This window comes from Chelonia mydas, chromosome 4 (assembly GCF_015237465.2).
Source record: "Chelonia mydas isolate rCheMyd1 chromosome 4, rCheMyd1.pri.v2, whole genome shotgun sequence".
Classification (NCBI taxonomy): domain Eukaryota; kingdom Metazoa; phylum Chordata; order Testudines; family Cheloniidae; genus Chelonia; species Chelonia mydas.
The window spans coordinates 125,420,299-125,433,331 of record NC_057852.1 but is presented as its reverse complement, the minus strand read 5'-3'; the positions used below and the strand labels follow the sequence as shown (position 1 = coordinate 125,433,331).

The window sequence follows — 13,033 nt, the reverse complement described above, 5'->3', positions numbered from 1 at the left end:
TATAGTGCTGGGCATCAGTGGTACACTTTGGCTGTGAATAGCAATACCCACTACTAGATGCACGGGTCTGAATGCTTTCCTTTTTTGCCTTGTTATGGGGTGTCTACCCCGCATAGGAGTGAAAGGGGTTAATGGAAGCCAGATGGGCCAATTAACCTGGCAGACTGAATGCTGAGGGGAAAGCCCTAATTAAAGGAACAGGCTCACCTGTGCAGCGTAGAAGGCAGGGCCTGTATAACAGCAAGTAGCTGGCTGCAGACAGAGGCTGAGGGGCTGCAGGGAAGGAGGTTGCAGTCACTCCCTGAGTAGGAGTTGGTAGGCTGGGAAGCTCAGAGAGGGGAAAAGCCAGATAGATAGAAAGAAGCCCAGGGAAACAGCAGAGACCTTGGCTTCTTATTATAGGGTTCTGGGCCTGGAACCCAGTGTACAGAGAAGGTCTGGGTTCCCCCGCCGGCCACTGGGAAGAGGCAAGGGTGTTGGAGACGCCAGCCAGACAGCAGGTCTGGAAAGACACTGAATTCCCCAGAAGGAGAGGACTTTAGTGAATCTAAAGGAGGGCCAAGCCAGGAAGAGGAGACTGCAGTGCCTGGTGTGAGAGAGGCTGCAAGTGAGACAGGACAGGGGAAGACTCCTCCAGAGGGGGAGCTCAAGCCTGGCAGAATTAATTTCCAGCATGGCCAGCAGGAGGTGCCATTGTGGTGAATGGACCCTGTGACAAGCCTATAATGTCAAATTTCTAATAGCCATAAGATCACTGTGCATGTGCCTTTCAAGTGGATTGTGTTACTGGATTCTCTTGTGTGCTTGAAATTGCTTGGCCTTCAGTTTTATTCTTCAAATCACTGGAGGCAGGTAATACTTGCCCAGAAATGTAATTCTTGTGTCATGTCCTGTGGCTTAATTATAAAATGCCTTTAAAACTGGAAGCACAACTGGGTGGCAGTGATGTCATAACTGGGTCACAGATGCCCGGTAAAGGCAGAGTTGTGACTGATTTCCTTACTTGGTTTTATACCTTCTAGTTTTACAACAGCAATTAAACATCCCAGGCAGGGTTTTCTTGGGTTGTGATTAGTGAATAATGTGTATCAAATACTTGAAGTGTTGCCTCCCTGTCTTTTTTCATATGCTTGCTCTGAACAGCTGATTTCCTCAAATGTATTTGAAATTAGTCACCAAATACATTCCGTGTGTAATTCGAAAGTGGTGACTTGTTTGTGGGCATTAGACTGAGGGTATTGCACGTAAGACCTTCAAAAGTCAGGCTTGATTGGACACTTGGTATCTTCCTGCTCTCTGCAGATTTGCTGAGTGGAACTTTTTAGTCTGGTTCTTCCTCCAGTGGCAGCTAGGTTTGTCAATTGGCCTCTCAGGCCCATATTAACCCTTTTAGAGCCCGTGTGAGGTAGACACACTATCACAGGTTCCAGCTGAGATCAGTGTCCCATTGTGTTAGGTGACGTACAAAGTCAGACAGTCCTTGCTCTGAAGAGCTTACAGTGTCCACACACAATACTGACAAAGAATGTTCTATTCTGGATAGGTTTTTTTAATCTTGCTTGTCACTGTAGTATCGGAGCACCTTCCAGCAGTGTGTTAAGCAATGTGACTGCACATCTGTCATGTTTGCTCTCTCTTCCTCTCCCCAGAGGAAGAAGCAGGTGCAATGAAGTATCTTGTTTTTGGTAGTTTTTTTTTTTTAATATAAATATACCTGTTGCTATGTGTTTATATTAGAGAAGGACAAGGTCAAAGACTTGTGCCTTGCACTTGTTGCCAGGAATTAGGACTTGCAGCTAAGCCTGGGACCAGCTAGTTCCACCTCCCTAGTGAGCAACAGAGGACTTGCTGCTGAATCACAGTTGGCTTGCAGCAGACTCACCTGCTTGGCCAGACTGCCCAAAACAGGCATGCTCCTAAGACCAGCAGCAGCATTAGGCTAATGGTACTTAAAACGTTTGCCCACGGCTGTTAGCTCCTGCTTATTCCCAGCCTTGTTCTGGCTTTGTTTCACTCCAGATAACCTGGCTCAGAAACATGGCTCTGATTCCTGACTTTAGCTCTGATATTTGGCTTTGGCCTCTGACTCTGGGCTTCTGTTCCTGGCTACTGACTATGCTCCAGTCACTGGGCCTGACTGCCCACGTCCCAGTATCTGATACTTGAAGTGGAAAACGGTGGGGTTTGTGATTAGTTCTTGGGCGAGTTCATTCTACAGTCTTGGACCATCCTTGGAGAAAGTTCTGTTCCCGCACAGACTTATTGTTCAGAGTTTGATTGTGCCAGAGGAGTGCAGTTGTCAGCCACTGTCTTTGTCCCTGGGTTTTAGATCATGGAGTGCTTAGAAGACAAGGACTGAGACCTTGGACTTGATCTGAAATTCTATGGGAAGCCATCATAGAGAGTGAAGGACTGGTTTGTTATGTTTGTGGCGGACTGTGTTGCTGAGGACACGTGGTTTGGCATTAGGGTGACCAGATGTCCCGATTTTATAGGGACAGTCCTGATTTTGGGGGCTTTTTCTTACATAGGCACCTATTATCCCCACCCACTGTCCCGATTTTTCACACTTGCTGTCTGGTCACCCTATATGGCATTCTGTACTAGTTGGTATGCTGAGCACTTTGTATCCAGGTCTATCGCATTGCTGTAATCCAGCCAAAAGGTGACAAGCCATGAATAACTGAGGCCAGGTCTTTGTCTGCTAGAATGGGATGGATTTTTCTAGCCAAGCAGTAATCACGAATGCCGCTATGTGAGAGCACCGCGTAAGTGAGGAATCCAAGAGTACTCCTAGACTACCACCTGAATTGACCGTGTGTGTGTGTGTCTGTCTTCAGCACTGGCTGCACACTCTTCAGACTACTTTCCTCTGCCCAACAGAATTGCCTCTGTTTTACTTGAGTTCAGCTTCAGCCAGCTGCTCTTCCTCCAAGAGCTGACCTCATCCAAGCACTGGCCCATTGTGGTGGTAGTGGTGTGATCACATGTCGTGAAGGATAGCTAGAGAGCTGTGTATCATCTTCATATTGCTGGCACTTGAGTCCATGTTGTCTGACCTTGCACCTACTGGCTTCATGTGGATGTCGAAAAGGATTGGGGAGAGAGACTTGATCCTTGTGCAAGCCCATAAGTGATGGGAGTGGTAGAGGTCCCATCACTACTTGTTAGATGTGTGACACACACACACCTACCTCAAAGTAGCACCCTGGAACCCCCATATTCACCACTCATACAATTATGATACATTTTGTACAAAGTATGCCTTGAGGTATTGTTCAGCAAAACAAGACTTTTTAGACCTATGAATATCCTGTTGGATTGTTTGCACTATCATTGTATGTGAAGTTGTGAATTATTGCTTTATGCCTTTCTGAAATATGTTAAGAGGTGGGGAGACATCCACAGTCAGCCTTTCAGTAAGGATAAAAGAGCACCCATTACTAGTCAGGCCGGCATTGATGGCCTATCAAAAAAAAATCCATCCCAGAGGCTCCTTAGAGAAGGCACATAAGCAATGGAGACTGCTCTCCCAATGGGGACTGCCTGACCCCCACGTCACTGCAAGGATCTTTCTAGCAGCTGGAAGAAAGTATAAAAAAAGACAGCGACATCATCACTTGGCCCCCTCCCCTCATCTAAATACCTGGAAAATTGTTGGGAAGAAAAATTTGAAGTGGGGCGTTTAGTCCCAGGTTGGAAAAGGGTCCTGTCTGTGCATTGAGGAACCATAAACTACTTGTACCATCTGTTAGGGCAGTGGTTCCCAAACTTGTTCTGTTGCTTGTGCAGGGAAAGCCCCTGGCGGGCCGGGCCAGTTTGTTTACCTGCTGCGTCTGCAGGTTTGGCCAGTCGCGGCTCCCAGTGGCCGTGGTTCGCTGCTCTAGGCGAACTGCGGCCACCGGGAGCCGTGATCAGCTGAACCTGTGGATGCAGCAGGTAAACAAACTGGCCCGGCCCGCCAGGGGCTTTCCCTGCACAAGCAACAGAACAAGTTTGGGAACCCCTGTGTTAAGGTGAGACACTGTTTGATTCAAATCTTGCTTAGTCTGTGAATTTACTTTTAAGTAACCAACTCTGATCTCTCTGCCTGCTATTTATAATCACTTAAAATCTATCCTTTTGTAGCTAATCAATCTGTTTTATATTTTACCTAAAACAGTGTGTTCTTGGTTGATGTGCTTAGGAAATCACAGCTCAGGTTACAAGGCTAATGTATGTCCACTCCACACTGAGGTAGTGGCGAACTAGGTAATGAGCTTACACTGGCCAGGCTTCTGATGAGCGTAAGACGGTACAGTTCTGGGGTGCAAGGCTGGGAGCTGGGGGGAATTGGCTGAAGCCTCTCTATTGATGGTTCATGCGTGGCTGGGAGATCATTCATGTAACTCAGTTGGGTGTGTCCCTGCCTGTGTAAAATGTCAGAGACTTGTAGCTTGACATTAGCATCACCGTGTGAGAGACAACCCAGGTTCATGGGTTTGGAGGGCTCAGCAGTCCCATGCAACCTGGGGACCCCATCGCAGTGAGACTCTAGGAAGGACTCAACCCATCTGAGAGCATTACCCTGGACCTCTGCCATCTCTCTCAGGCAAGAGAGCAGGATTTCATGGGGGTATTACTTTCCCCATTTTATCAACAAGGAACTGAGGTACAGATTGATTATGGCCCTCTCTGCAGTAAGGAGATTCACATTGGTTGCAGTTACATCATTGTCAATTTCCTTAACATAGACAGGGCCTAAGGCCCAGCTCCTCAAGGTATGTAGACACTTAGGGTGGGAGCCACAAAGGGAATTGGGTGTTGCTAAGTCCCACCCCTCTCTTGGAGATAGGCACCTAACCCACCTGACTCCAGATGACCGATTTCCATTGTATTTGTGGATAGGCAGAGATAGGGGCTTCCCTGTGGTCGGACTTAGATGCCTAAGGTGTTTCTGGTGGGAATGAGTTAGGTGCGTATCTTGCTCCCCACACAGCATGGGGCAGGGGGGAGAATGAGGGGGAGGTGCTGTCCCCGTCACCTTATAACTTTTAGCCCAGTGGTTTGAGCTTTACCTGGCATGTGGGAGACCTATGTTCAATTTCTCCCCTTCTCTGTCTGAGGAGGAGAGAGGATTTGAATAGGGGTCTCTAACCTCTCAGGAGAGAACTCTAACCACTAAGCCATGGGGTATTCTGATGCGGGAGGTCCTCCCTCAGTCTCGTCTGTTGAAGCTGTTTCAAAGTAAGTGTGTTTGTGACTGGAGCAGTGGTCTTGGACCTTGTCTCCTATCTCTCAGGTGGGTGGCCTAACCCCTGCACTACAAGGTTGTTCTCATTCTATCCCAGCCCAGTGACTGAGTATTTATCCAAAGTGGAACAGTTACTGGACCGGAGGGAGGGAGGGAGGGAAAGTGAGCAAAAATGACTCTGGAGTGCAGTGACTGGGGCACCCACCTGGGAGGTGGGAGACCAAGGGCCCAGTCCCCCTGCTCCACTTACTCACTCGTTCATTATTTAGCCCCAGTGGAACAGTTTCTTCAGGAACAAGTGAGGGAGCCTGTGTAAGGCTGTCCCACAGCTCAGTGGTTAGAGCACTCTCTGGAGAGGCGGGAAGCCCCTGTGCAAATTCTTGCTCTCCCTCTGGTGGGTGGGGGGGATTGAATGTGGGTCTCCTGCATTCGAGAGGAGTGCTCTAACCGCTGGGCTAAAAGTTACAAGGTGGGCACCATCATCTTTTCTGGTCAGATTTTGAATGGGACCCTATCTGGTAGGTGTGCTCAGAGGCCACCTACTGGATCAGACCCTGCACTGACTGAGGCAGTGAACACCTATCTTTGCTTGGTTTGTGAATCGCTCTGGGGAGTTGGTGGGGAGACAGACTCCTGGACATCTAGAGTAAGGTAGCAGTGCACATGCCCAGATACAGAAATGTAGGTACCTAGGGGCTGTTTGCTCTGAAACTTTGGTGCTGAATGAGTTGAGGTATCTACAGGTGTTTTTTTTTTGGGGGGGGGGGAGAGTTTTGTTTTGGCTGCTCTGCAATCCACAGGCACTTTGGTGCCTAAGTACCTCTGTGGTGCCCAACCCTAACTCCTATTGACTTCAGTGGAAATTAGATATTTAAATATCCTTTTGAGAATCTGGCCCTAAGTGACTTGTCCAAGACCACAAGGGAACTATATGGCAGACCTAGGAACTGAAACTAGATCACCTGAGTCCTAATCTACTGCCTTAACCAAGATCCTCCTCCTCTTAAAAAAAATATGCCCACAACATTTGCAAGATCATCCATCTACATATGTCCCCTCCCTTACCCATTTGGTTTTCATGGGTGCCTGGATGTTTACACAAAGCCAGGCAACTACAGTCGTGACGACCTGACGTGAACCTCACTTACATCCAGGAAAACTAGTGTAACTGCATTCACTTCACTGGAGTTACTCCTAATTATGCTAGTTTGAGATCAGCACCTGACTGCACATAACTAGGTAGATCTTTGTGTATGAAAATGTATGTGCTCATAATTTTTTTTTCAGTGCAGTAAGAGATGCCCGTTATAGCCAAGGAATAGGGAGGAAAATGAAGCATAGACTTCATTACATGCTCATCGCTATAGTCAAGCCATGAAAATAGTGCCACTGAACAAACCTGAGCAGAAAAATATGCATTTTTGTTACCATGACACTCTTGAAGGCTTTTAAGTTCCTTGCAACTGAGTGTGAGGAATCCCTATTGACTAATTCATTTTCTGGTTTGACAGACATCCTTTAAAATAACATGACGTTTATACACACGCATCATATGTAAATGTCGAGAGTGGGAAACACAACAGATTGCATTTCAAGCACCTAGGATTTATTCCATTGTTACATTTTTATATCTATATGCGTTCAGGATCTCCCAGTAATGGCTGCGTCCATGTGACCTATTCGCGCTGGTGAAGACTGGCTAGCTGTGAGCTATCCTGGCAAGTGAAGTGGCAAATCAGCTGGTTTTGCACTGACTCTGTGTAGCCTCTCCATAGTGCTTGATAAGGTCAGGATGCAGCCTGAATTAGAGGGACAAGTAGGTCAGTGATTAGTCCACACTGGATCATAAATAGCTAACCTATCAAGAGATATTGCTCTGGGAGTGGATTACAAAGGGTTTATACAGTTTAACATCCTCCTGGAGCTCAGCTGATACATGGTAACATCTATCAAGAAATCACGTTACGGTCTTTGGACCGAGATACTTCCCACTGGCTGTTAAGGAAAAGAGTCCTTCCAGAGAAAGTTTGTGTGTGACTGGATGAATGAAGAGGGGCCATGGCGCTGGGACATGGAGGACAATGGAAGCGCATGTCTGCACCCTGTATTTTCTCCTCAGCTAAGATAATCAGATGGTTGGGTATCTCCAGTCCCACTCTCCTTGAGTTCCCCGGTGGAATTCTGCTCAAGCTGTTGAATGAAACTGACTAGAACCCTGATCTCTGAAGTGGATGCACTGGGTGCTTTAGAGACCAGAACTCCAGTCAGTTCCATTAGGCTCCTGAATGGAGCATGGAAGCAGGAGAAGGCCATGAAGGGATCAGATGGAAGAAAGGATAGAGGTAGAACAGAACTAGCGGTGTGGGGTGTAGGGTTCTGGGGAGAGAAACCACCCTGAAAGGGGCAAGAGGAAGAAACCATGTGGAGAGGAAGCAATAGTAGAGGGTGACTTGCTCTTTTTATAATCTTTATTTTTTGCCATATACATATATTAACAGAATTCTGGATACATATACACAGAGATGTACAGCGTTAGGGTCCAACAGAAAGATGCAAGAATGAGCACAATTCTTGGTCTGGCTTCCTTAATGTTTGATTCTAGTAGATCATTAGGCTGAACAATATTAAGAGCCTAGTTTTAAGGCAGTATAGTTAGCTACTGCATGTCATTTTATTCTGAGAACCTTTTTACGTGGGCATTGAACGGGGCCTTTCTCTTGGTCTGAGAGAAAAGAGCTATGCGGCACCTGTCACAACTGAAGTTTAAGGAATAACCTCTGGGCTTGATGCTTCTCCCATTGAAGGTGATGGCAGTTTTGCCATTGACTTCAGTGGCAGCAGGATTACTACTTATAATGTTTGTTTGGTTTGTTGTAGCACTGAAGAGCATGAGCCATGGACCAACATCCCATTGGCCAAGATCCCACTGTGCTAACTCCACCCTTTCCCCCCCGACCCATTCTGTGTTTGCACATGTTTTGTTTGCTTGTTACAACTTAATAAGGAAGATGCAAAGAGAAAAGCCTTGGACTTTGCATAGCCTGCTTTCCATTCCTTTGGGCAACTTTTCCCAAAGGGTGATGAGTACTACACAGTTGCTTCTATGTGCAATTACTGTTAAATCTTAACACTCAACCCTTCTCGCTGCCATTCCTCCTAGTCAAGGCCTTGCCCAGGAGAGACTGAGGGGAGAATAATAAAAACTGATCTCTGTTTCACTGGAAATGCTTCCCCTTTTGGACACAAGCTGAGACTGTTTTTAACTCTGACTGTTCGACCCATGGTTTGATAACCACAGCTCACAGTAGGGTCTAGCTTATCTGAAGACCAAACAGTAATTTTCTTATTTCCGCTTAGTGGTGAGATATTTAATTGCTGCTTAGTTTCACAAGTCAAGTAATTCACACTGACGTGCTAAAAGCAGCCACCAGTAGTTAAGCTTCCATTCAGGAGGCTCTGGTGAACAATCCTGACATCTTATTGCAGGGACTGGCTCTGCAGGCTGAGAGGATTCATGTTTCTCCTCTTGAATGGGCAAGCAATCTACAGAAAATTAAGTCTGAAAAGCCATGAGAGGTTGTGAAAGACAGTTTAAGGAAAGAGCCCTATTGGGTGAAATTTCTCTTGCAGCACAAATTCAGACTGAAAAAATTGAAGGGCTACCAGGTAATTGATAAAGAAAGAGATCACTTAAATGCAACAAGACTGGGATGAACAAGGAACAGAGGAGTATTCACTTCATACAAAATGTTTGCATTAGATCAATAGATCTATAAAACCCATCCCTCTCCAAGAACGTATGGAGATACAGAAATGGTTCAATCCAGAGCATGGAAGTAGAATTATGCTCAGTGGGTCTTAGCCTACTGTTGCTTGCACTGGTGTAAATCAGGAGTAAATCTGCTGAAACCTACTGAGTTATGCTGATGTGAACAGAACTGGGCCAAATAGGATGCAGACTCTCCACTGCCTTTCAGCTTGTACGGCTGTTTGCAACTGTGCAGAGCGAATGTGAAATGCTTGCATTGATATGAGAGAGTGGAGTAACCTGGTAGCATTTTACACCTGTTCTGATCTCCACTGAGTTACTTGGGATAAGACCAGTGTAATGGAATGAAGAATCAAGTCCATGTGGTGAGGAACGTCTGATTTGTGTTTCTTCTGATTGCTTGCTGAAGCCATTGTCACGTGGGCACTACATGTGAGTAGAATGCACGGTATGCAATGGTGGTGGTCCAGCTGTACCAATCCCTGGATATTAGAGAGATAAAGTAGCTGAGGTAGTATCTTTTATGGGATCAACTTATGTTGATGAGAGATGCAGTCTTTTAGAATGCACTGCACATACACTAATGTTTCTATGCATAATGTACAGAGAGACTGCACAACATGGATGTGGGATAAACAATTTATTTTTGTGAGTTAGGAATGGCCAAATAACTCTCGACTGGCAGAGCCCGGCAAAGCCATGAGTCAGTGATTCATGGTTGAACCAAAGGAGTGGAGGTAAATTGTTTGTTGCAACTTCCTGATAGCAGTTATGCTGGGAGAGTTATAGTTGTAACACACTGGTATGTCTCAACTCATGCTTATTACATTCATCAGACTGCTTATAGCCTTAGGGTTTATTAATGAACCCCCTTTTTGCTTTTAGTTTAGTGTTGCCTGGCAGGTTATCTGAGATGGTGGAACACATCTGCAGAGGGCAGGCTTTGTATCTGCAGTGCTAAGTAATTGAAAATATTTTATAATTTAAAATATTTAATCCTTTATTTTTAAAAGATCTATTGCTGTGATGGTGAGGTGCCTGCTTACAAACTGCATTACACAAAGCTACCAATAATGAGTAGCACCCTTTCTGTCAGAAATAATGTAAATAAACAAAAATCAGATAAACTAAGCCCAATAAGAATGTCTTGTATTACGATCTGATGCCCGTTTATATTTTGGATCTGAAGGACCATCTAAGGGAATGATTTCCAGAGCTTTGGAGCCCATCAATCAAGACATGTTGGCCATGGGTGTTGGAAAGCTTCACCCTATGAACTGATCACTTACCTTCACTGCTGTGCTGGGGTATAAAGTGAGAGGGATTGTCTCAAATAACCAGGTCTCAGTCTTAGGGTCAACGCCTTTCAGATTATTCCAGGCAACAATCTCGAAGGTGCTAGCACGCTTTTGGGCAGGGGTAAAGATTAAATTAAATGAATGGGGAACCAGTGCAAAGATCTGCATACGTGTTACATGCTCACTGCAGCTTGGTCCATTCAGTGAAGGGACTTCAAGGGGAGCCTAACTGAAGTGCCTGGGCCTCCTAGTGCTAAAGGCTGGGTAACTGCAGCAAGGTTTGCACTACAGAGTAATTTTTACCACTGCCAGGCGATCTGCAGGTGATGAAAGGGATTACAGGCCGCTGCTTCTTCCTGAGAACCCAGGAGCAGTCTTGAATCCCCATCTAGATGGCGTTTGCAAAAAGGCAGAGACGCACCTTGACATGCAGCCCCCATTCTTTTTACCACTTCCCAGTGCCAACAAGCCTCATTTCTGTTTTATCTGGGTTGTTTTCCCACAAATCCGTATCTTCGACAAACAGTTGGAAAGCAATGAGAGAGTTGAAGCTGGATTTGCTGAAAGCGAGACATAGGGCAACATCTCCATATTGCTGATGCTAACGCTTACAACACCTCACAGCGTTCCCTGGACACTTCATTAATGCAACATTGAATCTGCAGCCTTATTTGTCCTCCTAGCCGTTCTCCCCTTCTACCTTTCTTCATTGCTGCAGATGACCAGAGATCCTTCCTGTCACTCATGCATGTAACTTTGGGATGATCTGTGACTCCTCCATCACCTTCTCACACATCCAGGCCCCTACCAAGTTCTGGCTTCCTCCAACCTTTCACAAACCCAACCCTTCCTTTCTATTCTCATGCTTAAACATGGGTCCATGCCCCTGATTATTTCCCACCTTGATAACTGCATCCTTTTCCTTTCTGGGCTCCTAGATACTAACAGTGTTCCCCCACCAGTCTATCCAAAACATAGCTACGAAGACTGTCTTCTTCACCTGTCAATTGGATTACATGCCCCTCCCCCGCACTTTGAATTCCTTCACTGGCTCCCCTTTGCCCACTGCTCTGCATTTTAGCTGCTTGTCGTCACCATTGACCTTGTCTACATTTCTAATCACATCTCCCCTTACCCACCCTGCTCTAACACCAGTGCCAGTTTTGGTGCTCCCTTCATTCCTTTCTTTCACTCCTGCCTTCATGCTTTTGGCCATGGTGCCCACTGTGCTTAGGATGCCTTCTCAATCCCAGTAGGCCAAGCCCCTACTTCTCTCCATTCCAGGGCCCCATAGAAAACTCCCTTTTTCCTCAAAGCCCATGTCACTCAAAATAGCTCCTCCCACACATTTTATAACAGGGGTAGAAATGACTCTACTACATATGCTGCCATATAGCGGTGGCATGCAACACAAAGGAAGAGCCTCACCCCAACAAACACATTCCTGGTTGGCTTCCTAATTCTCTTAGTACAAGTTTGCCCTCCTATAGAAACCATTTTTTCCCTGGCAGGCCTTCCTGAGGAAGGCTCTCTAAATTTGGCAGAGAACAGCAGTTGCTGCTGGAAAGGAGCCATTCTGCAACTGACGGCTGCTTTCTGTATCTCCCTCTCTTCCAGCTGGTGAGTGTCTTTATCTTCCGTGTGAGTGTCTTCATCCTCTGAGGAAGTGACTGACTGAGAACCAAAGCTGCTCACTCTCTGGTGTTCCTGCGTATCTTTTCCTTGTCTTTTAGACTGAATGTTCCTCATGGCAGGGACCAGCTTTTTATGTTTTGTTCCTTATCGAGTAAGCTGTTTGGAGCTGAATAAAAAATGGGCCTGATTCTCCATTGCCTGGCACCTTGTGCAGTCATTTGCACCCAGGCTTGCTTTAGGAAATCCAAGGTCCAAGTCATACCACCATATGGGCCTGCCCCTGTAGCCCCATCCTTGCTCCTACTCCATGGCCCCATGTCTTGCATGGAGTGGTGGTGGCGGCAGCAGGAGGCTTCCTCTCCTCCCAGAGAGGCAAGGATAGTGACTTCTCCATCTAGGAGCAGCAGCAACATCCCTCCCCTGGAGAGCAGCAGTGCTGGAGGCAAGGGACCCTACAGAAGCTGAGGAGAGTTTGTTTGAATGGGTGGGCTGGGCCTTCCCCTTCTGCCATATACAGAGACCTCTTCTGGGGTGGTGTTGCCGTTTACACACCTCAGAGCTGCTGTTTCAGACTAGCTGCAGATGCAGGTATTGCTGTGTCAGTTACACTTAGGTCATGTTTCCAAGCTTCTCTTTGCAACCAGGAGGGCTAGAAACTTGATGAAAGCTGAGTGTATGAAGTAATCCCAGGACTCCAGTAGCTAATGCCTTATGAATGAGCCTATAGTGCCTGTACCTTAATTTGGCCCTTTTGATATTTGTACATAGTGGGTGTAAACGACTGTCTAATCAGGCTGGCAGACTTACTTTGTTTGCAAGTGTAACCCTTCTGCCAGGCCAAATTGATAGCAGCAAGGGCCGGGTTCAGTACACAGGGGTTCCCTCTCATCAAAGTAAATACAAAACTGGCTCGAGCCCCCACCCAGTGACCTGGGAAAATCTTACACACCCCCTGGGCGCCTCAAAGAGGCAATACTTCCCCTCTCGCAAGCACAGAGTCTCGGTGTAGTAGAGAATCTTTAATAACATGAGGTAAACGACATCAGCGTTAAATTGGGGAAACACCACAACTAGTGTTCATTAACCAAACCATGAGCA

The 13,033-nt window shown here is 46.4% G+C and overlaps 1 long non-coding RNA gene across 1 annotated transcript; it reads left to right on the top strand.

Moving 5' to 3' along the window:
- Nucleotides 1-212: 212 nt before the first annotated feature.
- LOC122465631 lies at nucleotides 213-12,129 on the top strand. The gene is made up of 2 exons (XR_006290615.1): nucleotides 213-698; nucleotides 11,918-12,129. It is a non-coding gene; the product is annotated as an uncharacterized LOC122465631 (long non-coding RNA).
- The last annotated feature ends 904 nt before the right edge of the window (nucleotides 12,130-13,033 follow it).